This window comes from Vombatus ursinus, unplaced genomic scaffold, assembly GCF_900497805.2.
Source record: "Vombatus ursinus unplaced genomic scaffold, bare-nosed wombat genome assembly UNPS02014797.1, whole genome shotgun sequence".
Lineage (NCBI taxonomy): Eukaryota > Metazoa > Chordata > Mammalia > Diprotodontia > Vombatidae > Vombatus > Vombatus ursinus.
Window position 1 is genome coordinate 13,980,932 of NW_020954575.1, and position 25,408 is coordinate 14,006,339.

Here is a 25,408-nt window from a genome sequence, read left to right on the forward strand (position 1 = left end):
AAGGAAGGAAGGAAGGAAGGAAGGAAGGAAGGAAGGAAGGAAGGAAGGAAGGAAGGAAGGAAGGAAGGAAGGAAGGAAGGAAGGAAGGAAGGAAGGAAGGAAGGAAGGAAGGAAGGAAGGAAGGAAGGAAGGAAGGAAAGAAAGAAAGAATTAGAGCAATCCAAAAGTAGAAGAGGCTGCCTCTAGAGGTAGTGACTCTCCCCAACAATGGAGTTCTTCAAGCAAAGGTTGAATGATCACTTCCGAAATGTTGTAGAGAGAATTCTTGTTTAGGAATAGGTTGAACTAGCTGGCCTGTGAGGTCCCCTCTAGTCAAATTCTGTGAATCTAGAAAGGACTTTAGAAATGATCTGATTTCCTTATTTTACAGATGAGGAAACTAAGGCTCAGACAAAGGAAAGTTACAGTTGATAAAGCGTCAATGTCATTCACACACACACACGCACACACACACACACACACACTTACTCTAATGCTTCATCTACTCCCACAAACTTGACAGAGAAGTTGCCATTTGAGCTAGAGTCAGCGGCAGAATTTCAATAAGCAGAAATGGAGTGGAATGCATTCCAAGCAAAGGGAGCAGCATTAGCAAAGGCATCAACAAGGGAAAAAACTGCTCAGGGAGCAGTCTGATTTGGCTGACATTTAAAAAAAAAGAGTGTAGAAGAGAGTAGTGAAAAATGAAGTTACTAAGGTAGATCGTGCCAAATTATAGAGAGCCTTGAATGCCACATTGAAGAATTTGTACTTTTTCTAGGAGACAACTGGAAGCCGTTGAAAGTTTTCGAGTAGAGGAATGACATGACCAAACAAGGCTTTATAAAGACTAACCTGACAGTGGTTTACACAGATTGGAGAGGACGGAGACTGGAGACAGGGAAACCAGCTAAGAGGCTATTCTTGTAGTCCAGGTGTAAGCTGATAAGGACCTGAGCTAAAATGGTGACAGTGGGAATGGAACAAATGGGTCACAGGTGAGAAATATTGTAAAAGTACCTGGTTTTGAGTCCCAGTTTTGCCACTAATTAGCTATGTAAGTTTGAGCAAATTACTTAAGCTCTATAATTCTCAGCTTCTCCATCTGTCTTCATGTGTATGCAATGTCCATTCCCCGCATGGTTACCTCCTGTAAATGGAAAATTCTGGCCTTTGTGTGTAATTTGCTTGCATGGACAGATGTATTTGGGTGCAAGTCAATCCATCATAGGTCCAACACTGTTTTATATCCTTTATGGCTCTACATTAGGGGTCTCAGATATTTTCCTTTCCCTGAGGAGAATTCATGTAAATCAGTGGCTTCATTTTGCTTGATAGACCCTTCACAGGTAAAATTAATCCACCAAGAAAAACACATCCCTTGGCTAGTTTGACAGCTGTATTAAAATGTGGGTTCTCAGGTTGCATCTGTCATTCACAGAATCATAGAGTGCCATTAACAATAATGATGATGGTAATGCTAATAATGATGATGTACGATATTTATATGACACTTTGCAATTCACTAGGTCCTTTCTATTCAACTGCCTCATGAGATGGGTGATACATGTATCATTTTTCCTCTTACAACTAGACTGCCTGAAAATACTCAGAACTCTGACTGGAGCCCTGTGCTACTTTTCCCCAGATTCAGCTTGGACACTTTAAGAAAGCAATTAGACCAGGGGTGAGGAACCTGCAGCCTCGAGGCCACATGTGACTCTCTAGGTCCTCAAGCGCAGCCCTTTGACTGAACCCAAACTTCACAAAACAAATCCCCTTAATAAAAGGGTTTGTTCTGTAAAACTTGGACTCAGTCAAAAGGCTGTACCCAAGACCTAGAAGGCAATAGGTGACCTCGAGGCCTCAGGTTCCCCACCTCTGAATTAGACCAATTTCAGGTTGAGCCCCCACCAATACAGCACACTTTACTACTAGACCATCCAGGAGACACTAATGCAATAGCAAGAGCATTTTGTTAAGATATTAGATCTTGTAAATGACAATAGAGAATTAAGTAGTAAAACCTCCTTCTAGGTTTAGGTTTGCCCCACACCTGGAACAAAAAGATTCAATCTGCTAACCAGCGCTTCTTAAACTGTGGGTTCCAGCTCCATGGGGTTGCAAAACATTTGGCAACAGTAAAAAGTTTCTGAATGCGCAATAACCAAAAATTAATTAAAAATCAAACGCATAATAAATTTGAAGTGTTTCTGGCAGCATTTGGCCTTGTTGCATCGTGCAACTTTACTGCAGCCTTAGTTCTGAACATGAATCATGCACACTGGCCACGCAACATCAACAAACACTGCTGAAACACAAAAGGGGGTCAGAGTGGGAAAAGTTTAAGAATCCCTATGCTAAATCTCCTAAGGTGTTAGATGAGGAAGGAACCTACTGAGGGATGGGAGAACCACCCCGCTCAGTGTGGGAGGTGGACAGGGTGAGGAGATCACCAGTCTTTCCCCATTTGTGCTCTTTGGGCTCTTAGAGCACACAGATTTGCTTCAGCCTCTTGAGCATGGATACTACTTGGCTCCTCCAGCTCCCTCCTTGTGGATTCAGTCTCCTGAGTTTCCACCCTCCAAGTGTATCTGTAGTGCCAGCATTTCCTGCATGATAGGCCATGGCTCAGAGCCTTTGAATGCTCATCTTTGGCTCTCTGCTCACACCTACTAAACAACGCTATGGAACTTCTCTTTCTGTATAACTGCATCGCTTATTTCTGTCTTGTTTCCAAGTGGCTATCCTTCTCTTCTTTTCATTTTCCTGGTTCACACCACTAGACATAATCAAGAACATAGGCACAAGGCAATTTAGGATTCTGTGTCTTGGAGTTTTCTCCAATGAACGGTAAGTACTTTGCCCTTATATTCTGGATTCCAACCCCATCTCCCAAATAAAATTGCTTCCTTTGAAATTACCAATGATCTCTTAATTGTAAGTTGCAGCAGAAACACATTGCAAGCTGCAAATGTTTGCCCAGGTGGTCTTAGAGAGGAGTTCCTGAACCTCAAATCCTGAATGCCTTCTTCCTTTCTGTTTCTTTTTCTGGGTACAAGTCAGAGAGCTGATAATGAGCTCTGCTAGCCCAGGAGGTGAGAGGAGCCAGGGCAACATAATGTTTTGAACCCAAACCTCCTGTGTGAAGGAGAAAGAATGTTCTAGGAAGCGTGATCTGAAAATTTAGCTGTCTAACAGAATAAGGAAAGTTCTAGACCTAAACCAGTTTTAGATATTGCCTGGAGAGTGACCCCAAGTAGAAGAATTCAAGGATCAGGCTTTATAAAGAGAGAGAGTGGCATGCCTTGAGAACTTTTCTTTTTAGGGAAAGAAGAGGGTCATCCTTGTGTCACCTACCACTGGACAAGTAATCAGCTACAACACAAAGAAATTAGGGATCTCTACCTCGTCAGCCCTCACTATTATCCTGATTTTTTCAGACAGTGTAGATTTATTGGGAAGGGCTTATCTTCCAACAGCCCCTAAGTGTTATTACTTTCTGGTGGAGTCCAGTGTCTCAGAGTAGTACCATAAGGCCAAATGTCTGCATGAGTGTCTCAGAGGCAAAAGAGGGACTCACTATTATTTAAGGGTATGTTTTATCCACCAGCCTTTAAGTACGCTTGTCTAATTGGAGGTACCATGAGTCTGAGCGGTATGGTTTTTTAAAATATTTTGATAATTATATTTCAATATAACTGGCTTCCTTTGTAATTCTATGTATTTTATTTTATGCATTTAAGGACATCATTCTGAAAAGGGGTCTATAGGTTTCACCAGACTGGAGAGTCCACAACATACACACAAAAAGGCTAACCACCCTTGATAAAAAGAAACTTTGGGGACTGGAGGGAAAAAGCTATACTCATTAACTTACATATTCCAAGGGCTTGGTGTAAACTAGTTCAGTCTGGTAATTGGACTTACCATTTTTTAGACATATAGGAAGCCAATTTTTTTTTTGTTTTTAACAATATTTGTTTCTTTCCTCCTCCCTCTTCCCCCCACTCCCTTTCTCACCCTCTTCCCAGCAAATTCTAAGAGGATAGACAAGACTGGTAGTGAGAAATGACATTTTTTTTCCTATTAAAATAGTAAAAGTGACCCAAATCTAGTGAGTGTTGTGATGGGCCCTTATACTGCTGTGTTCACACATTTGCAAATGTGCTGCTTTACTCCTTCAGGCCAAAACTTCTTGTCATTTCTAATATACTTTCATTTTATTAGTACCATTTTAAAAATAGTTTTTAAGTAAAGTTTCCCTTTGCGTTTTAAGTAGGAGACTTCTTGACAAGATCCACCATATTCAATATGGGAAGTTGGCAAAGTTGGTCCCCTCTCCAATTCTGGGGATTGTCTCACCACTCAGTCACCATTCTAGGCACAAAATGCCTTCATATCACCTCCAGGTGGTTCCATATGTAGGACTACTCTTTCTGGGCAATATATTATCTCTAGATCTCTTTCTTTTCCTCTTGTAGCTATCAGAATTTAACCTTAACTTTCTCAAGGGACCTGGAATCAACAGGAAATTGATAGGACTCCATACTCCCTCAGCCATAACCAGCTTAATCATCTGTGATTCTATGATTCCTAACAGTGCTAGTTAACTTAATCATTTGGAGGTCAATCCCATTCACAAAAAACCAAACAGAAGTTGTCTTTCTTTAGTAAGGTGTCAAAGGGCATGGTCATACTTTATAGGAGTTGTGCTTATCAAATTGATCCAAGGGGAACTCCCTGATCAATCCCTTTATACTAGAATTTGAAGGGTTATCACATGAAAGAGAGATTAAACTTGTTCTATTTGATCTCTGAAGACAGAACTCTAAGAAATTTGTGAAAATTGTGAAGTGGCAGGGTTAGGTGTAAAATAAGGAAAAGCTCCCTAACAAATGCAGTTGCCCCAAAGTGCAATCGGCAGCATTAGAAGGTAGTGAGTCCCACTTCACTAGAGGTCTTCAAGCAGAGGCTAGATAAGTATATATGGGAGGGAGGGGGGAGGAAGAGGAGTGGGGGTGTACAAATGTGGGTTGGACTCAAACCACTCCCAGCTCAGGGAGTCTATGATTTGCTAATGATAATAGTATAGCCACAATGTCATGATAAACAAATGTGCCACTGCCACCCCTTCTGGTTAGGAGTCCCCAAGGAATGTCAGATTTCCCTGGCTTAACACAACCCCAACACAAATCTGTAGTCACAAGTTGCCTTGAACTACAGGACCACTGCCAAAAGAAGCCCCACTTATTTCTCTCTTCTCGTTTCTCATTTTTCCTTCCCCACCAAACCGTCCATTACATTGCCATTGCTCAGTGAATACTAAAAAGAGCAAAATCAACTCTTCCAGATATACTCCCAAAAGACACTAGAAGACAAAGTATAAAAAACATGCGAAACAACTCTCTGCTTTTCAGGGGGCCAGCGTCCAGCAGCTTTAGCCTCTCAAATAACCCTAACTCCTTCTCTCACATTTAAATGGCTGCTGGAAAAACCATGGCAGCTTCCAGGACTGGGGTCTTTCGAATGAATATTGATCTCTCCCTGTGGAGGTGTAATAGCCCATGTCAGGACTGCATTTCTCTGGCTTTCATACCTCATCCCATATGGACCACTCTTAATAATTAAAAACCCGTCCAAAGGAGAGCTTCCTCCTCACTGGCAGATCAACAAACCAGGCTCTATGGACACAGTTCTCAGAAAGCTGGAAGTTCTTATACCTCATTTAATGCCTTTTTTACTGAGTTGTTATGAGGATCAAGGGAGATAATGAATGTAAAGGCATTTTACAAACCTTAAGGCAAGGGTGGGCTGGTAAATATTTAACAACCAGCTCTTGGTGGGGGGAGGATGTACCCATAATACAGTTTTGAGTTTAATCTGCATTACTGACATTTTCTCCATCATTATGAAGTCTAGACAGTCAACAAAACAACAAATCAAGCACTATGTTGTTTGCCAATTTCTAAAGTATAATAGGTGGGGTAGCTAAGTGGCACAGTGGAAAGAGTGCTGGGTCTGGAGTCAGGAAGACTTTGATTCAAATCCAACCTCAGACACTAGCTGTGTGACCCCAGATAAATCATGTCTCTTTTACCTATAAAAATGGGGATAATAAGAGCATCTACTTCCCAGGGTTATTGTGAGATAATATTTGAAAAAATTTTCTTACAATAACTTTAGGAAATAGATGCTTTTATTATCCCCATTTTACAGGTGGTAAAACTAAGGCAAACAGAGGCCTGGCACATAATAGGCACCGTATAAATGTTAGTTGTTATTATTATTGAATAGTCATGCTAAAAATTTAACAATCAGCTCTCCTCAGCCAGTACAAACTGGTTCCAGCATATTACTGCCTAAAGGCACATAGAAATGTTAGAAATGATGATGGCAGTGATGGGCACAGAGGAAAATAGGCAGGAAGAAGAGGAAGAGAGAGCCTGGAATAGTGAATAAAGATATATCCTTGGGCTCAAAAAAACCTAGATTCAAGACCTTGCTTCTTACAAATACTCACCATATGACTATAAGCAAGTCACTTAATTTCTCCACAGCCATAAATGATGAGCAAGTTTCCAATTAACATTAAGTAAAGGCACTGCACACTGAGAATTGCACACATTGACAAAATGGTATAAACAGGTATAAACACCACCACCCCCACAAAAAATGTTAATTTTGAGGATACTGATATGGCAACAGTTGAACCATTTGGCAGATGAGGATTGAGTTGGAAGTCAAGAGTTCTAGCTCCCTTTCTGGGGCTATTTTCTAGTTGTATAGAATGGAACAGGTGGCTTGGGATTATGGGATCATAGGATTAGTGCTAGAAGAGACCTTAGAGGCCATAAGAGTATAACTCCTCATTGTATAGATGAGTAAACTGAGGCACAAAGAAGAAATACGGATAGATAGAGAGACAGAGAGAGGGAGAGAGAGAGAGAGAGCATTTATTAAGCATTTACTATGAGTCAGGTACTGTGCTAAGTGCTATAGACATAAATACAAGCAAACAAGATAGCCCCTAACATCTCAAAGAGCTCACATTCTAATACAGAAAACTAACATATATAGTGGAGATAGGAAGGAGAATAGAATGGTGGGCAAGGTAGTGGACAAAGAGAAGAAAGAAGAAAAGTCTGGAGAATGAGTATATTGAAGTATGGTTGGCATCCTTCCTAAAATGGCGGTCAAGGGGAAGCAGTCACCCTTTAGGAGCACAGGGGCCCAGCATGGAGGTGAAGTGATTTGCCCAGAGTCACACAACTATTAAGTATCTGAGCCAAGATTTTAACCTAGATCTTCTCCACTACAAGGTCAGTGTCCTCTTGACTATACCACTCTCCCTTCACTTCTCTGACTGAGTTTTTTCCTCTGAAAAAACAAAGGAATTGAACTAGATGGTTTTTAAGGTCCCTCTCATCTTTGAGAATCTGGTTGCTTGACTTAATTCTTAGGAAGCTTCCATTCAGTGACTGGACCACTGTAGTAATAAGAATCACTTCTTTTGAGCACCAAAGATACCATTTGATATACTGTACTTTGGCATCCATGTGACCTGAAAAAGTTGACATTCTTGTATAGGAATTGGGTAGACCACTAATGGTGCACCCCACTATAAGGGAGATATAACTTGATGAGACATAAGGGCTTTGATCCAGGGGGGTAGAAATGTAGCAGGTATTAACAACACATGCAGTTCTTCAGCAGTATAGAAATAAGAGCAAGAATATTTTAAATAGGAAGTTACAGCCTGGCATATGGGCAGCCAATTCCCCAAAGAACCACAATGATGGCCTATCCAGCAGTGTTTGAAGGCATATTTTATGCCACTTGACCCAGACATATTTGGGGCTGTCTGTCTTGGGGGCACAAAACTTGTCAGTTTGGGTTCTTGGTGCCAACTCTTTATTATATTTACATATTGGAATGGAATCAAATAGGTAATAGATCCAAAAAAATAAGTAAACAAAAAAGAATGTGAAGCCTCTACCCTTTGGGAACTTGCAATTTGTAATTTAGGAGAAGGAGCATACACATATGATTACAGATAAAGAAAATTGCCAAAGTAGTATAACAAGTTGATAGCATGGTACATATTGAATGTCAATGAGAAACACAATAATGGAGATCATTCATCCAGAAGGATCTAATGCCAAACTGATCACATCCAACAACAATAGCATCAAACATTTATTTAGTACCTACTGCACACAAAGAAGTATGCTAGACTAAGGAAGATACAAAGTTTAGATAAGCTACTGAAGTTTATAGTTTAGTAGGGTGGTTTAAAAAAAAAGAAAGAAAACCCAACATAAGTAATTAGCGCATAAAATTATTAAATAAGAAATTAATCAGAGAAGTGGAAAACCAAGAGCTATGTGAAGACCTAAGGGAAAGTTGTTACTTTCTGGAGTTTGTGAGATATAGAGGCAGCTAGGTGGCAGAGTGGATAGAGTGCTAGGCCTAGCACTTTCTAAGTTCATCTTTCTAAGTTCAAATCTGGCCTCAGACACTTACTAGCTGTGTGATCATCCTGGGTAAGTCACTTAACCCTGTTTGCCTTAGTTTCCTCGTCTATAGAATGAGCTGGAGAAGGAAGTGGCAAACCACTTGGGCATGACTAAAAACAACTAAACAACAATGAGATGTAGTCAGTTTTTAAAACAAATGAATACCCAGAAACAATTTAGTCTATTTCTCATCAGTCCTAAGTGGTTATCAGTCCTTCCTGTAACTGGCATATGACACTAGGACTTTAAGTCAATTAAGCCTTCCAGTCCTACATGATAGCTTATCCTTAAGCTGTGCCTGCTTGGTATCAAAGTGCCCTTGAAACTTTTCACAACTACCATCTCTGAAGATTTTAACCTTGGAAAGTTCTCTGTCCATCAGTTTTTGCTTTCTTAGAGGCCTTAAGATTGTCAGATTTAAAGCTGAAAGAGATATTAGAGATAGTATAATCCAACTACCATGTTTTATAATGAACATACAAAAAAGAAGAAAAAAATTACTTTATTTTTTTCAGTTGGAAAGAGATAACTATCCAATCAGCTCTTAAATAGAAAAGAGCATCCCTTTCTCCCATCAGAAAACATTTTTGGTCTAGTCCATCACAACAATGTTTGAGACCTAGGGGAAATTGTAAAAACTGGTCCGTGGCTGAACTTCCTTCCTCTGTTTGCCATGGGCTGAAGACCGTCCAGAGTCTTGCTAATTCTATCCTTTCCCTAGTTGTCCCTGCTCCCAGGTGTTTTCTTAAGTCTTGAGTCTTGCCATGTGTGAAGCCATGACTGAAACAGAAAGATTTTTGCGTAGAGGAATTGTGCTAGACCAGCTGATGTAATGGGGAAGGGAGAGGAAGCATTGGCTTTGAAGTCAGACAACCTAGAGGAAAACCTATTGGTTTCCCAAGTGGCTTCCTGCTGCAAATGTTGGCCCCACTACTTACTAAGTTTGAAATTTTAGTCAAGTAATTTCATCTATCCAGGTCTTATTTTATTCTTCTGTAAAAGTAGGTCATTGGACTAGATGAGTGTTAAATCCTAGGAACCATTGCCCTCCTTTTAAAATGTGATCTATTTCTCCTCTTCAATGCAAATACTCTAAAGGCTTCTAGGGCCATCTGCTGAAACCGGACTCATTTTAGGATTCATCTAGACATAGTGTAAAGTTGAGAAAGTTTCAGGTGGCCAAACTTTTAGCCAATCAGGTGCTCCTTAAATAACCCTTTGGGTTAGACTCTTTGCAGAAGTTCTGCCTAACTGCTTTTACAGCTGGAAGCCATTGGGAAAACACCAAGGGGTTCCATCATTTGCATCTCAATGTCGCTGTGGTGGGATTTAGGAAAGGAACAAATTTGCAGAGAGAGTGGTACGCTAATTAAAATGGAATTCTGTGTGGACTTTTCACATGTGGATTAATTAAATGCAATTAGCATAGAAGGCAGAATGGGCACTGGGTGGGACGGGCTGATCTGCGCACATTTTGAGCCAGAATGGGAGCGTTAGGTTTTTGATCCAGAGCTAGGGACACCTGATTCTGCAGTCTCGGCATGCACTTCCATCAAGGTTGGGTGAACGCCACACAGCAGGCCAGGAAAACTCCCTAGATGCCAGGCCACTCAGCAGACTTCCATAGCATTGTATAACCACAGAATGTCAGAGCTGGGAGGCACATTTGAGACTATCTAGGCCAGGGGTGGATTGTTTAGGTTTGTTTGGATTCAGTCAAAAGGCCATTCTTGAGGACCTAGAGGGCTACATATGGCCTCAAGGCCAAGGTTCCCCACCCCTGATCTAGTCTAATCCCCTCATCTGACAAAGGTGGAAGTGAGCATAAGGAGACACTGGATTTGGAGTCAGAAGAGCTGGGTATAATGGTCTGCCTGGGCTTCAGTTTCCTCTTCTGTACGTGAAGGGGTTGGAGTGGTTGTCCTCTAAGGTCTCTTCCAGTTTTAAAACTCTGTTCTGAGATGCAATATGACCCCATGCTTCTGTGACTTCTAAGGTCTCTACTCTGTCTAAATCTATGATCCTTTACCTAGATGTTCCCTGAAGTCATTTCTGGCTTTAAATCCTATGATGCCACAACTTGCCCAAGATCACAAAATTACTTATTGGCAGAGCTGGACCTTGTAGTATTCCAGGGACTCCAACTACGGTTGGGATTCAGATGGTAGCTGCTTCTCAATGCTGCTCTGGCCTAGAAGCAGAAAGAGATAGATGGTCTTGCCCTCCGGGGAAGTGCCAAGTTGCATTTCACCCTTAGGTCACATCCCAAAAGGCCTATAGGATTGAATGTTCCATAGAAAATTAAAGTCTACTGAGGACAAAATGTATTTCAAGGAAAGAAGAAGGCCCAGCTAAACAACAGACCATAAGGCATCTATGAGTGGGAAATATATTCAATGTTTGCAAATGACCAGCTCAAAGACCTCTTAGTCTTACTGCTTATTGAGCTTACAATGCAACAGCAGAGGCAATGAAATCACCAAAATAATGGCCATTATACTAAGTTTATTCATATCTGAGTGTAAGCCCAGCTCCTGTGGATGCCCATCTATAGTTGTCACTGCAATACTCATTCTGTCATACTCAACAGAGAGGGTCAAAATCAGTAACAGATCACTAGCAGAGCTTAGGGCAGCTAGGTAGCACAGCTAGGGAGGATAGAGTGCTGGGCCTGAAGTTAAGAATACTCATCTTCATGAGTTTAAATATGACTTCAGACACTTATTAGCTGTGTGACCCTGGGCAAGTCAGCTAACCTCTGTTTGCCTCCATTTCCTCAATGGGGGTGGTGGTAATAATAATAGCATCCACCTTGCAGGATTGCTGTGAGGATCAAATGAGATAATTTTTTTTTAAACACTTAGCAGAGTACCTAGCACATAGTAGGTACTATATAAATTCTTATTCTCTTCCCTACCTTATGTAATGCAAACTAATACAAGCCAGCATTCTAGATGAACACTTTGTTCTTGCAAAAAAAAAAATGTATATAGACCATTGTCACCTTTATGGCAAATTATTTTTCTGTGATCAAAATAGCATAAGTTGAATCTGACTTTTCCAAAGAATCAATGTTATATTAGGAGGTTAGGTTCATGATCAAGAGTCTGATGCCCTTGGTGGAGAGGGTAGAAATTGTGCCCCATGGTAGCATATCTTGGGGAGAATGGTGAAGCATACATGCTGGGTGTAGCAGAGAGGAAACACCCTTCCCATCACATCAGCACCTAGAGGTCAAGGCCCTCTGCACCCCTAGCTACTCATGGTTCTTTGATGATATTTTGAAGAAGACAAAACTATCTGATGGCTTCTTGAGAAACTGATCCAAGCCTGTCTTCTCTACTACCATCTTTTTCTCCCTGTAAATGTCTTTTTAACAAACCTGGCCATTAGAGTTCAAGATGTTGATCTTTCTGCTCTGTCCAAAGGTGGGCATGACAAAGCTGTTCAAGCTGCCATACTGCAGATGGGCAAAACTTCAGAGATAGATAATCAAACACAAGCTTTACTCACAGTCTCTGAACAGATTTCCCACTACTTCCAACCTGGAGGCAACAAGACAGTTATCATTTATTAAGTGCATATTATGTTCCAAGCACTGTGCTCTGTAAATATAAATATAAGCAAAAAGAAAGACAGTCTTTGCCCTCAAAGAGTTTATATTCTAGTGAGGGAATGACAACACACAAAAGAGAACTAAAAAGCAGGGAGTTGGGGTTGAGGAGTTGGGGGGGTGCGAGGAAGAAGGCACCTGTGCAAGGCCATGACATTGAAGTCCGGAGGATCAAAATCACAAATGGGAAAGGAATGGAACCCTGTCTGAAATGGAGGAGTTAGGAGGAATTCAGCAATAGGAGAAAGGGCTAGAATGGTAGAAGGATATACCAGGATGAGGAAACCCCACACTCTGAGGGTAGTTCTAAAGTGAGATTGAAGTCCAGAAAATCAGAAGCAGAGCTGGGAAGAGAATGAAGGTGGATCAGCCTGGTTACCTCCCCAAAATGGAGGCTTCAGGAGGAACTTGCCAGTGGGAAAAAGGGACCAGCATGGCAGAAGGATGTTTCAAGGTGAGATCAGAGGGAAGGGTAGATATTCCAAGGTGAAGAATGAGATCACCATCTAACTTCCTCCCCTTTTCCTACAGATCAACATAAACGAGCAGGGTCTCTACTAGTGGAGCCAGCATTTTGATTATACATACACAGTCTGTGGATTTTATCCTGGAAACAGACAAATAACACAGGCACCCAAAGAGACACACAAGCCTCTCAAATGAAAATTGAAGGAACTGAATTGAAGGAATTCCTGAATGAAATGTGAGTAGAGAAATTCCCTCAGTTTCCTGGCTCAAAGTCCATATAATATTTGTTACATGCACTTAATTCAGTGCCTGGCACATAGTAGGTACTTAATAAATGTTTATTGACTGACATGCATAGCCATCACTACAACACTCATTCTGCCACACTTAAGGGAGAAGGCCAAAATCAATAACAGATCACTAGCAGAAAGCTTAGGGCAGCTAGGTGGTGCAGTGCATAGTGTTAAGCCTGGAATCAGGAATACTCATCTTCTTAAGTTCAAATTTGGCCTCAGACAATTACTAGCTGCATGACCTGTTTGCCTCAGTTTTCTCACCTGTAAAATTGAGCTGGAGAAGAAAATGGCAAATCACTCCAGTATCTTTGCCAAAAAAAACTCCAAATGAAGAGTCAGACACAGTTGGAAAAATGATTCAGCAACAACAACAATAAGCAGAGAGCTTATCTCATCTGCTACCTTTTATACCCTACCTGATGGTGCATTCCATAGAAGAGGGGCAGTAACTAAAGTGGTCCTGGTGAGAGAGTGTCTTGTACTTGTGTAGCTAGCCCATGTCTCCTTTGACTGATAGCTCTGCTTGCTGCTTGGTTACATAGTGGGTGTATTTTGCCCATCTATTCTTTTATCTTCTCCCTGCCTCTTTGTCAATAAAAGTCCTGTGCTTGACTGGGAATCCATTTTCTCAAAAATGACTGGGTGGTATAGGGTTCTACTTATGCAGCCCGTCTAAAGTGCCATATGTAATAATTACTTTGAATCTTAGATGGCCTGCAATTTTATCAGTGTGGGTAATCCCTCCACCAACGCAAATGAACCCCTCAAAAATTTAATTCATGGCCAACTGTCTCACAATAAGCCTCTCTGAACTTAGCTAGACTAATCTTTATTTGAAGGACATATTGTGGTATAGCAGAAAGAATATTGGTTCTTGAGTCAAAGGACTTCAGATCAAATACTGAGAGATACAACTTTTATGGACCCCAAGTAGCACTTACAGTAAGTGCTCTACTAGGTGTCTCCTAAGGCCCCTTCCAGCTCTAGATCTCTGTTACTATGATCCATACTCAAAGGCTTCCCAGCTCTTGCCAGGCCATGCTTTTGACTCTCTGGACTTTCTCTACTATATTACTGAAACTTCTTCACCAGTGTAGCCCCTTCCTCTGATTGGTCAACTCTTCCTCAAACCTCCATTTTAAGGAAGACGCCCAGGCCATCCATGTCTTCATTGTTCTCCAGGTTGCACTCCCAACTCTCCATACTTTCTCTACCACGCCACACATTGGGTACCTTCAGCCTTTTTAGTTTCCTTCTGTGTTGTCTTCCCCCATTTGAATGCAAGCTCCTTGAGGCCAGGGGCTACAATTTCTGCTTGTATTTGTATTCCCAATGTGTGACACAGTGCCTGGTAAAGATTAAGGACTTAATTAATTCTTGTGGACTTGACTAGACTCAGAGGAACTTCCCAAAGATTGTACTCCATTGGTGGAGCCTTTGAGAACCGAAGGTCATGATGGAAAACTATTGTGCTGTTAGAAAGGAAAGAAATAGTGTCACAAAAACCTGAGAAGATGTATATGAACTGATGCAAAGTGAAGTGAGCAGGACCAAGAGAACAATCAATAACAGTAATATTGTAAAATAATGCACTGCGATAGACTTAGTAACTCTAATTAATACAATGAGCCACCATAATTCCAGAGAACTCATAACATAAACTAGAAATAAATAAGCCACCACAATTCCAAAGGACTCATGGTATAAAATGCTATCTGTCTCCAGAAAGAAAACTGATGGAATCACAGTGTAGACTGAAGCATATTTTTTCTTTTCTTTATTTTTCTTGCCTTTTTTTGGAACGGAATGTAGAAATACATTTTTCATGACTGTATATATATAATGGGTATTACATTTTTTGCCTTCTCAGTGGAAGAGGTTAGATGGAAGGGGAAGGAGAGGATATAGAACTGAAAATAAACATTACAATTTTAAAAATAAAAAATGTTTTAAAGAATAAACTGGAATTCAGCAACTAGGAGGAAAATGGATACCAAAGGACTCCATAAAGAGTCATTAGAGGAGAATTTCAGCCAAGGTAGGCTTTTGGAAGAAGCCTTAAATGATAATCTGGGTGTCACACCTGGCAGAGCACACACTATAAGTATAAATTGGTGTAAGTCAAATCTCTGTAAATCAGGTGTTTTTCCTCCCATTTTTCATATCTAGCTATGGATTTACTCACCAATTATTTCTTAAATTCATACAGCATTTTGCCTTCAAAGTGCTCAAATGCTGGCTCTCTTTCCAGGTCTACTATTTTAAAGTGAAGATATCTGATATTCCTGATTTTCCAGACCTTCAGCTTGGCCAAAATACCAAAGTATTTTAGAGGTTCCTCAAGAAACTACACTGAAATCTCAGAGACAGAGCAGAAAGTAGAGTGTATGTGGTTCTAAAGAGATGCCAATCAGTGCAAAGGCAAGTCAACAAATGAACAAGCATTTATTAAATACTTACAATGCTCCATGAACTATGCTCAGCTCTGGGGATACAATAACAAACCAAAAGAAAGACAGTTCCTGCCCTCAAGGAAATTACATTCTAATGGGGGGAAGACGGCACATAAAAGGAAGCTGAGAAGAGAGGTAGGGTGGGGGAGATGGAGTGGAAGACTGTTAGATAATGGTGCAGAAAAAAGTCCAGATCAGGAGTGGAGTCCAGAGAGAAATGGAGTGAGCATGGATGGCCTGGGCACTTTGTTTAAAGTAGAGGTTCTGGGAAGAACTGACCAACCAGAAGGGGCCACAGGGAAGGAAGGATCTTCTAGGGTGAGAAGGCTACTGGCTAACAGTGAGAAAGAAGTCTGGCAAGTCAAGAACAGAGACCAGAGTAGAATAAAGGAGCGACCATGGCTGGCCTGAGCAATTTCCTTAAAAAATAAATAAAGAAGAGGTTCTACTGAGTCAAATGTATAAGAATATAAGTCATCCCCTAACTGATAAATGGTCAAAGCATATGAACAAGCAGTTTTCAGATAAAAAAATCAAAACTATTTATAGTCATATAAAATGCTCTAAATCACTATTGATTGGAGAAATACAAATTAAAGCAACTCTGAGGTATCACCTCATACCTATCAGATTGGCTAATATGACAGAAAAAGAAAATAATAAATGTTGGGGGGGGATGTGGGAAAATTGGGACACTAACATACTGTTGATTGAGTTGTGAACTGGTCCAACAATTCTGGAGAACAATTTGGAATTATTCCTGAAGGGCTATAAAACTGTGTATTGACCCAACAATACCACTACTAAGTCTGTAGTGAGATCAAAAAATGACCAAAGAGATCAAAAAATGGTGGGGGAAGAACCTATTTGTACAAAAATATTTATAGTAGCTCTTGTGGAGGCAAAGAAATTGAGAAATTGAGGGGATGTCCATCAACTGGGGAATGACTAAACAAGTTGTAGTATATGATTGTAATAGAATATTATGGTGCTATAAGAAATGATGAGCTAGATGCTCTCAAAAAAGCCTGGAAAAACTTACATGAACTGATGCAGCATGAAGTGAGCCGAACCAGGAGAACACTGTACACAGTAAGAGCAATATTGTATGATGATCAACTGTAAATGACTTAGTTATTCTCAGCAATAAGAAATTTCTAAGAAAATTCTAAAGGACTCATAAGGAAAAGTGCTATCTACCTCCAGAGAAGGAATTGATGGAGTCTGAATACAAATCAAAACATACCATTTTTCACTTTATTTTTTCATGGTTTTTTTTTCTGTTTTCTTTCACAACATGACTAATATGGAAATGTTTTGCCTGATTGCACATGTATAATCTATGTCAAATTGCTTACTTTCTCAGGGAGGGGGGAGGAAAGGGAGGGAAAGAGAGAATTTGGAACTCAAAATTTTAAAAGCTAAATGAATGTTAAAAAATGTTTTTACATGCAATTGGGAAAAAATAAAATATTATTTAAAAAAAAATAAAGTAGAGGGGAAAATAGAGGCTCTAAATGAAGGAAGAGACCACAAGTGAAGAGGGCTCTTCCAGGACAAGAAAGCTACTGGATTATAGTGAAGAAAGAGTCAGAAGTGATGCACACAGAAGAATGAGTCCCAGGAAGTATGGAGTTGCAAAGCAGTAGGTAGGTCTAACTAGAATACCACTGAGGCCATATTTATATAGTTTAACATCTCTTTTGTCTTTTAAGATTAATTTTTTAAGTATATGAGAAGTCATTAAAGTTACTATAACATCCTCTGATCTCTGTTATAAATCATAATGGCGTGAGAAATGGTCTTTAGCTTAGCTATTCAGAAGTTTCTAATGTTCTGACATGTGCAGTCAAGAATGACTATTATGCTTCCAGGTAATATTCACTTTCAGCTACCCATTTCCAAATATTCAAATGTGTCCTTCCTCACTCCAGGCACAAGTACTCATTAACTTATGAGACACCTTTCTAAACAATAGAAGGTCAAACTTTGTACAAGAACTATTCTGTTAGAGAGTGGAACTGGCCAATCTAAGTGGAATTATTCAGATTCCAGAAAGACCACAGAATTCATTATAAGGGGACAATCTAGACTTTCCTCTAATTAATCAAATTTCTTATCCTTTTTAAAAACACATTTGTGAACATAATTCAAAAGAAAACACCAGAAGTAGAAGACTCTCTCTAAAAATGAGGCTGAAACTATAGAAACATATGAAATCTAAAAAGGTCACAGGATATGGACAGAATTTTGAAAAGAAATTTCAAATTATTAATGGCTATATGAAAGAATGGTCCAAATCACTGATAATAAGAGAAATGTACATCCAAACAACTCTGAAGTTTTACTCTTATCCAGCAAATTGGCAAAAATGACAAAAAGATGAGAATAGTCAATATTGTAAAGGATGTGGATAAACAGACACACTAAGACATTATTGAGGGAGCTGTGAATTAGTAGAACTATTATGAAAAGTAATTTGGAATCATTGTAAATAAAGTGACCAAAATATCCACACCTTTAATCCAGATATTCCACTTTTAGGAATATATCACAAAAAGGTCAAAGACAAAAAGAAAGGTTCTCTATTCACCAAAATGTTTATAGTATCATTTTTTGTTTTAGCAAATAACTGGAAACAAAATGGATGCCCACCAAATAGGGAATGGCTCAAACTGTGATATATTAATAAAACAGAATATTATTGTGCTATTAAAAAATCATGAGCAAGATGAATACAGGAAACCATGAAAAGATTTATATGACTGATGCAAAGTAAAGTAAGTACAATCAGGGAAAGGATATGTACAATGAATACAATGTGAATGGAAAGGACAAGCTCCACAAAAATTGAAACAGAATGTTGCGAAATAATGAAATAATGATCCCAAAGGAGAGATATAAGAAGACACCTTCTCCAGTACCTTTGCATAGGTTCAGGTTTACAGGTGTGGAATACTGCATATAACATTAGTTTGTTTGTTTCAGCATTTTTTTTCCTTCTTTAAAATTCTTTTTTATAAGGGATGGCTCTCTGGAAGAGGGAAATCTGGGTGATATAAAATATTCATATATAAAAATCAATAAATCTATTTTTAAGAAAAGAATGTATCAATGAAAAGAAAGAAAGAAAAAGGAAAGGAAGGAAAGAAGGAAGGAAGGAAGGAAGAAAGAAAGAAAGGAAGGAAGGAAGGAAGACTAGGTTTTTACCTATGCATAATTCAATCTTGGAGACACAAGGTTGCTTATAGATGTCTCACCAAAATTACACCTTTGATGTATCATCTGCTCTGCACTATTGATGACTGGTTTTTATTTTTCTCCCAGAATTGCTCCCCTACTAGGGACTAGATTTGGTATCTCAGAACCATAAGACTCAGTCAGCAGTGAATGCCAGCCTGAGTCCACTCCTCATTACTACCATCAGAGTCTTGGTATTCATTAGTTGGACAACAGCCTCAAATACCCTAGCTCCACACAAATATAGGAGATATTTGGTACACCTCAGGATTATGAACCAGAAAAATGTGAAGCATAAAAATGACATATATGGGAGAATGTTTCCCCTATAAGGAGAATGCAAATAAGGGAGATAAGGAACATAAGAACATTTAAACTAACATTTAATTGAAACCATTTTTTTTAGCATCGCTAAGCAGGATGTTTTGTTTTAAAAAAAATTATTCTAAATTTAGTAACAACAAAGCTAAACATTTAAATACACAAACAAGAATGAAAAATGATCATACATGAAAATGGTAATCTCTGTTATTTAGTTTGTTTAAGAAACATTAGACAGTCTTTTATATTAAAACATATTTTACTTGTTTTTTAATTAGAAGCTATATTTATGTGCCATGTAAAAATTTTTTTACCAGAAACTCATTTTTTTATAATGGCTATAGTGGCAGTTGTTATAATCTTTTCCTTCGCCTAAATTCCAGAAGATTTTAATAGAAGCAAATGATACTCTGGAAGAAGTCAGGGATATGAAAGGAAGAGAATCACTCTGGAGCAGGGATTCCTAACCTTTTCTGTGTCATAGACCCCTTTGGTACTCTGGTAAAGCCCATGGATCCCTTCTCAGAATAAATTTTTTTTAATTCCTAATTTAAGGAAATGCCACATTTTAGTTAGAGATTAGTGAAAATAGAGATGTAATTTTTTTCAATTCCAACTTCATGGATCCCCTGAAATCTATTCACAAACCGATGGACCCCAGGTTCAGAATTCCTGCTCTAGAGCATTGCCATAGAGGAAAGAGAGAGGAGAGGGACATAAAAGCATTGATATAGTGCCCCCTTTGTGCTAAGTGCTCTTACAAATATTATCTCATTTGATTCCAAGTTAGAGATCCCATGGTCAACAGGTCTCTAACCTGGAGCCACAACTCACTGAGGTGAGACTGTTTGCCCAGTTCAAGATCTTATTCTTTCCTTTGTCCCTTTGCTCAAAAGAAAGTGCAATCTGATTAATAGTTCTTTGTGAAGAAAAATAGAGACTTAATCAGTATAAATTGATAAAGAATAATGAGGTTTTTTAATGTGCAATTTAAGATTAAAACCTCTTTCCCGACTTAAAGTGAAGATGATAAGATATCTTTAGAAAGGGCAAATAGACTGTTGGTATTGGAAACTAGTTGTATTTCATCTAGTTAGTGCAAGTACAAGGATTAAGGAAAACATGTTTTAAGCATTCAGAGATAAAGACTATATGGCAAATCGAAAGAAATGGGGAGTTTGCGGGCTCTATGAATGTGAGTGGATCTGCATGATGTTCATAATAATGTAAGTGTAGAAAATTTTAGGGTTTACTTCCTCAATAAATGGACAATATATTTGGGACACAATATGTTTGTATGCCAATGTTGTTTATCCTTCATTTTCGAAAAGGATCATTAACATTATGGGGTTATGTCTTGACTTGCACATGGACTAGATTTAAGTGAGGTACAGCTGCGCCAATTTGTCAGCCATACTCTCTCTTCCAGAGTCATCAAATCTGTGACAAGAGAAAAGTCAGGGGAGCAGCTAGGTGGTGCAGTGGATAGAGCACCGGCCCTGAAGTCAGGAGGACCTAAGTTCAAATCCGGCCTCAGACCAAACATTTGATACTTACTAGCTGTGTGACCCTGGGCAAGTCACCTAACCCCAATTGCCAAAAAAAAAAAAGAGAGAGAGAGAGAGAGAGAGAAGTCAGGATGACTGGCAATGGCCTACAATGTGGCAGACATCTGTGATGTCTGACCAGGCTCTAAGTGCTCCACAGCTCCTGCTTGATCCACCTTCATGGCCATTGGAACAAAGTGTTCTCATCCACTCATTCTACCAGGGAAGTCTTCACATGGTTGATGTAGACATACCCCAGATGCTTAATAAATATTTGTCAACTGATTCTTTTTAGGGAAAACCAGTGGCTCTTGCTTTTTGCTCTATTCCGTCTTATTATCAGCAGGTTCAGCAGAGTCTTTCCAAACACAAATCAATATATATCAAGGAGACCTGTCAAGGAGCACCTATTCATACAGGCCAATAATGTCCTACCGGGAAATCTCAGTCTACCAAAGAAATGGTAGATGACGCAAATCCCTCCTGTGCTAGTGTACAGAGCCCTGGCTAGGAACAGGACATACACACTCAGTATCTTAGCACTAAACACTGTGGGGACAGGGCTCCTAGTGAAGACTGCTGCACAGAGAACACACCCAGGCTCACTATTCTGTAGGAAATTCTGAGAGATACAAAGGAAGAGATGGATGACGTCTGTGGTCCCTTCTAGTTCTAAATCTATGAAGAAAACAGGTGACTCTATCTGTCCTACTCTACCTCCCCTCCCTTATTAGAATACGAGCTCCCAGAAGGCAAGAGCTAGCTTGCTGCGGAGGAGGAGGAAGAGAAGGACGTCCATAGTCCTCACTAAATTCTCACAGGGACTCCTACCCAACTTCAACCAGATCTGTAGATTTTTGACCCATATAGCCCTTTAACAATAGGCCTTTGATAGTAGAATAAAACACAGAGACCAGTATTGCTGTTCAGTTTTGTTCAACTCTTTGTGACACCATTTGGGATTTTCTTGGCACTTGTACTGGAATGGTTTACCATTTCCTTCTATAGCTCACTTTACAGATGAGGAAACTGAGGTAAACAGAGGGGGTGATGTTAAATGGTAGAGGAGCTTAAACAGTATTTGGTGGTCAATAGGGAGTTACTGAAGGTTTTAGAGTAGAACATAACTCTATCTATGCAGATATTTGTGGTTAATTAATAACTCCTCACTGCTCCTGGAATCTCACAGCTCTAAGTAGCAAACTCATAAGTCATTCATCTGGGTCATTGCTATCTTCTCCTGATGCAAGAAAATTCTTTGGACCCACAGCAACACTTTTGGGTCAATGTTAACTCTGTATATACCACCTTCTAGTCTTGGGTCATAAGAATGAAAGCTATGTCACTTAGAACTATAATCTCCTCCCCCTCCCTCCCTCCCAAAAAAAACCTATACATATGTGCATGTATACATGCCTGGTCTACTCGCAGACCAGAGGAGATAAAGCAAAGTTGTAAACTGAGAAACATTTTTTTAAAAAAAGATGGTTATGCCAGCTACTGTTATGTTTTCACACATCAAAGTTATCCACCCCACAGAAATGGTAGACCATGTTTCAGTAACAACTCTGATGGTGTATTTCTAAATACTATAGGAGTCTTCTCTCTCAATATTGTGAAATCTCTAGCCAAAAATGTCCTTATACTTATGATAATAGTAGTCTCCTGAGCACTTTAAGCCTTGTAAAGCATTTTACAAATATTATTTTGTATCCTCACAACATCTCTGAGAGGTTGGTGTTATTTATGTCCATTTTACAGATGAGGATACTGAGGCAGACAGCAGTTAAGTGATATGCCCAAGTTCACAAAGTTGTCTAAATGTCTCAGGTTGGATTTGAATTCAGGTCTTTCTAATTTTAAGTCCAGTGCTCTATCCCCCTCCAAATTCATCTGAGCATTAAAAATCATATTTAACTCTCATTTTTAGCACTATTATCAAGGCTCAATAATACATTCTTATCACTTTTCCAGGGCAAATTTATGATGATGGGATGAAAAAGAACAGAGTAGCCTCAACCTGGATAACATTTTTGTTTACAAAAAACAGAAAGAAACATAATGGAATCAATGCTTCGGGATGGAAGGGTCTAAATAAGATTGGAGATTATGAGGGGAAAAGGGATACAATTAAATGATTGAATATGTATTATCCGAAAATTATAAATGCACCATGATTGAGTTATTAAAATAGTGATTTGAGTTGATTAAAATTAAAACAAAGTAATTAACCTGCAAGCTAATAGGATTATTGAGATGAAGATACTTATTTCCTCCCAATACCCAGGAGATATAACAACCCATTTCACAAAGACTCCATCCATAAGCATCCACCTTCCCAAGGCATTCATATAGTCTCCTTTGGTGACCCACATGAAGGTCTCCTTAAGCTGATTCAGCATGTCAGAGCCCTAGATCAAGAAAGGGACTGAGAACACCAACCAGCTATTCTCATTTTGTTTCAACCAATATATATCAAGTGCCTCCTAGGTGCACAGCATGGTATTAAGTTTCAGGGTCTGAGTCTCTTCTAGCTTAATCCACACAGTACTATATGCAGAGGGGTATTCTGTAGGAGGTTTTAGCCAATGGTGTCAAATACAAACAGATCCCTGTAGGCTGCATATTGATTTAGAAAACCACAAATTAACATTATCTATGTTGCATTGCATTTTTCTTTATTTTTGTCAGTCATTTCCCAATTACATTTTAATCTAGTTTGGGGGTTGGGGGTTTAGTGTTACTTGTGGCCAGCTGGCTGAGAGTTTGACACCTCTGCCTTAGACAATGAAGAAGTGGGAAGGAATTCTCTCTGGGTCTCAAATTGAACATTTTTTTCAAAGAGAAATTAAGATTCACCACAGGAAAGAGAACAACTCTGGGAGAACTAATAATATCTCTTAGGCCTGGGCTAGTTAAAAGCATACAGATGGCCATTAACAGAAAACAGAGATGCTGATATTCCACACATCCTTAACAGCATATTCCTTGGATTGTAATTAGTTGCCGTAGAAAAAGTAGGCTATATGCATCTCCAGCAAGGTGAGCTGGAGTGTCTGAGTCCTATATGGATTCATCTCCATAAACGCTGGTTCACTGGAACAAGTGATAGGGAGGCAATGTATTGTCAGAGACAGACGCATCTCATCTCTCTGACCATTCCCTGTTTCTCTTTTCCCAGATGTCAGTACAGTACGTTAATGGGAAAGAAGATGAAAAAAAAACCAAGAAAACAGAGTTGCCTGTTTATTTATAATAAATACAATGAAATCATACTTAAGTAACTGTTTGAGTAACAGAAAGATCACTGGGAGCCATGCCTAGCAATTGAGGATGCCTCCATCCCTGCAGATGAATATATGCATTCAAAACTCAATAAGAGGGACATTTAAAATCCATAACCCTGTGCCAAGGGTGTACAAGCCTACCTGCTTGGCCTGCTTTTTGTGAGACAGAATAAGTCAGAACAGATGAAGTGCTTACGAGGTCCTGTGCTTTGTTATACCAAAGGAGCCATCTTTTAAGATCACCAAAGGAACTGTTATTTAAAGAGCTAATGTGTTTAACTTACCCATCTTCCCATATTAACAGACAATTGACAAAGTTAGTCAACAGAATCATTTCCTACCATTCTCTACTTCCTTGAAGACTTCTGTTAGTAGAGTAGATCTAGGAAGTGTCCCTGGCCTCCATTCTGTTGGAGGTTAAGTATTTTGAGTTCCCCAGGTGTTAATTACCTTGAGTTCTGGCCAATTAATTTTACCTTCAACAGTATACCCTTCAGTGTTTCACAAGTCGTCATTGAAAATATACCTTAGTTAAAAAATTGTTTTAACATATAATTGGGGGAATAGATATATGTGTGTGTGTGTGTATATATACACATACATATACACATATACATTCATATATACATATACAAAAGTAAATATGTCTTAGTCTATTCCCACCATATATCTCTCCATTGGCCTTTGACTTCGCCTCCCCTACATTGTGATTCCCTGAAGGTTGTAGCATTCCATGATTCACAACCATATACTGTAGTACCACAAGAAGAATACTGATGTTAAATGAAAGGCCTTTGCTTCAGGAAGAAGCGTGGAATCACTGTAAGTATCATGGAATTTCTCAAATACAATATATCCTTCTGTCTCTGTCCCCTATTGAATTTTGGATCCAGCTTCTGTCCAAGACACGTATGAGAGTTAACTCAATGAGCTAGCCATCTAATTGCATATCATAGTTTGGAAAATTGGCATTCTTAGCACTTACTACATATGTTCTGGACACTGTGCTAAGTGCTGGGATTACAAATACAAGAAAACAAGATGCTTGCTAATATCAAAAAAGCTTAAGGTCTAGTAAGGGAAGGCAAAGCATAAAGAAAGAGGAGCTAGAAAATGGTCAGAGAGAGAGAGAGGAGGCTAGTCATATGGGGGAAAGGCTGCAGATGAGGTGGTCAAGTTATGGAGAGTGAGTTGAACTGGGAATGAAGTGAACACTCATCTTGGGTTGGTTTCCTGGGTGAGTTGTTAGGCCTTTCTCAAAAGGATCCTGTGGTATTCCAGGCTTGATGCAATCAGCACAATGTCATTCACAAACAGGAAGATCTGGAAGATCTTATCCTTTATGGGTGATCCCACTTCCATTTGGACTGTGAACCAGATAGCCTCCATGACAATGGCAAACCCTTCTGGTGAACATACACTTTCCTATATTATATCTTCCTTGATTTGGATCATCAGAGGATCAATTAACAAAGTTGTCTCTTTGGCTGAATCTGTCAAAGAATCTTAATATAAAGCATAGGAGACGGTTTGTTGGGGGAAAAGACTTTGAAGCTGCATTTTGCTTTACCTAATCAAATGGTTTTTAAATAATCAACAAAAAAAACACACAGAAAACAATGAATAATATTGTATTCTTTTGTATTCAGTTGTATGACTGTTAAGATGTGGTCTTCTATATTCTA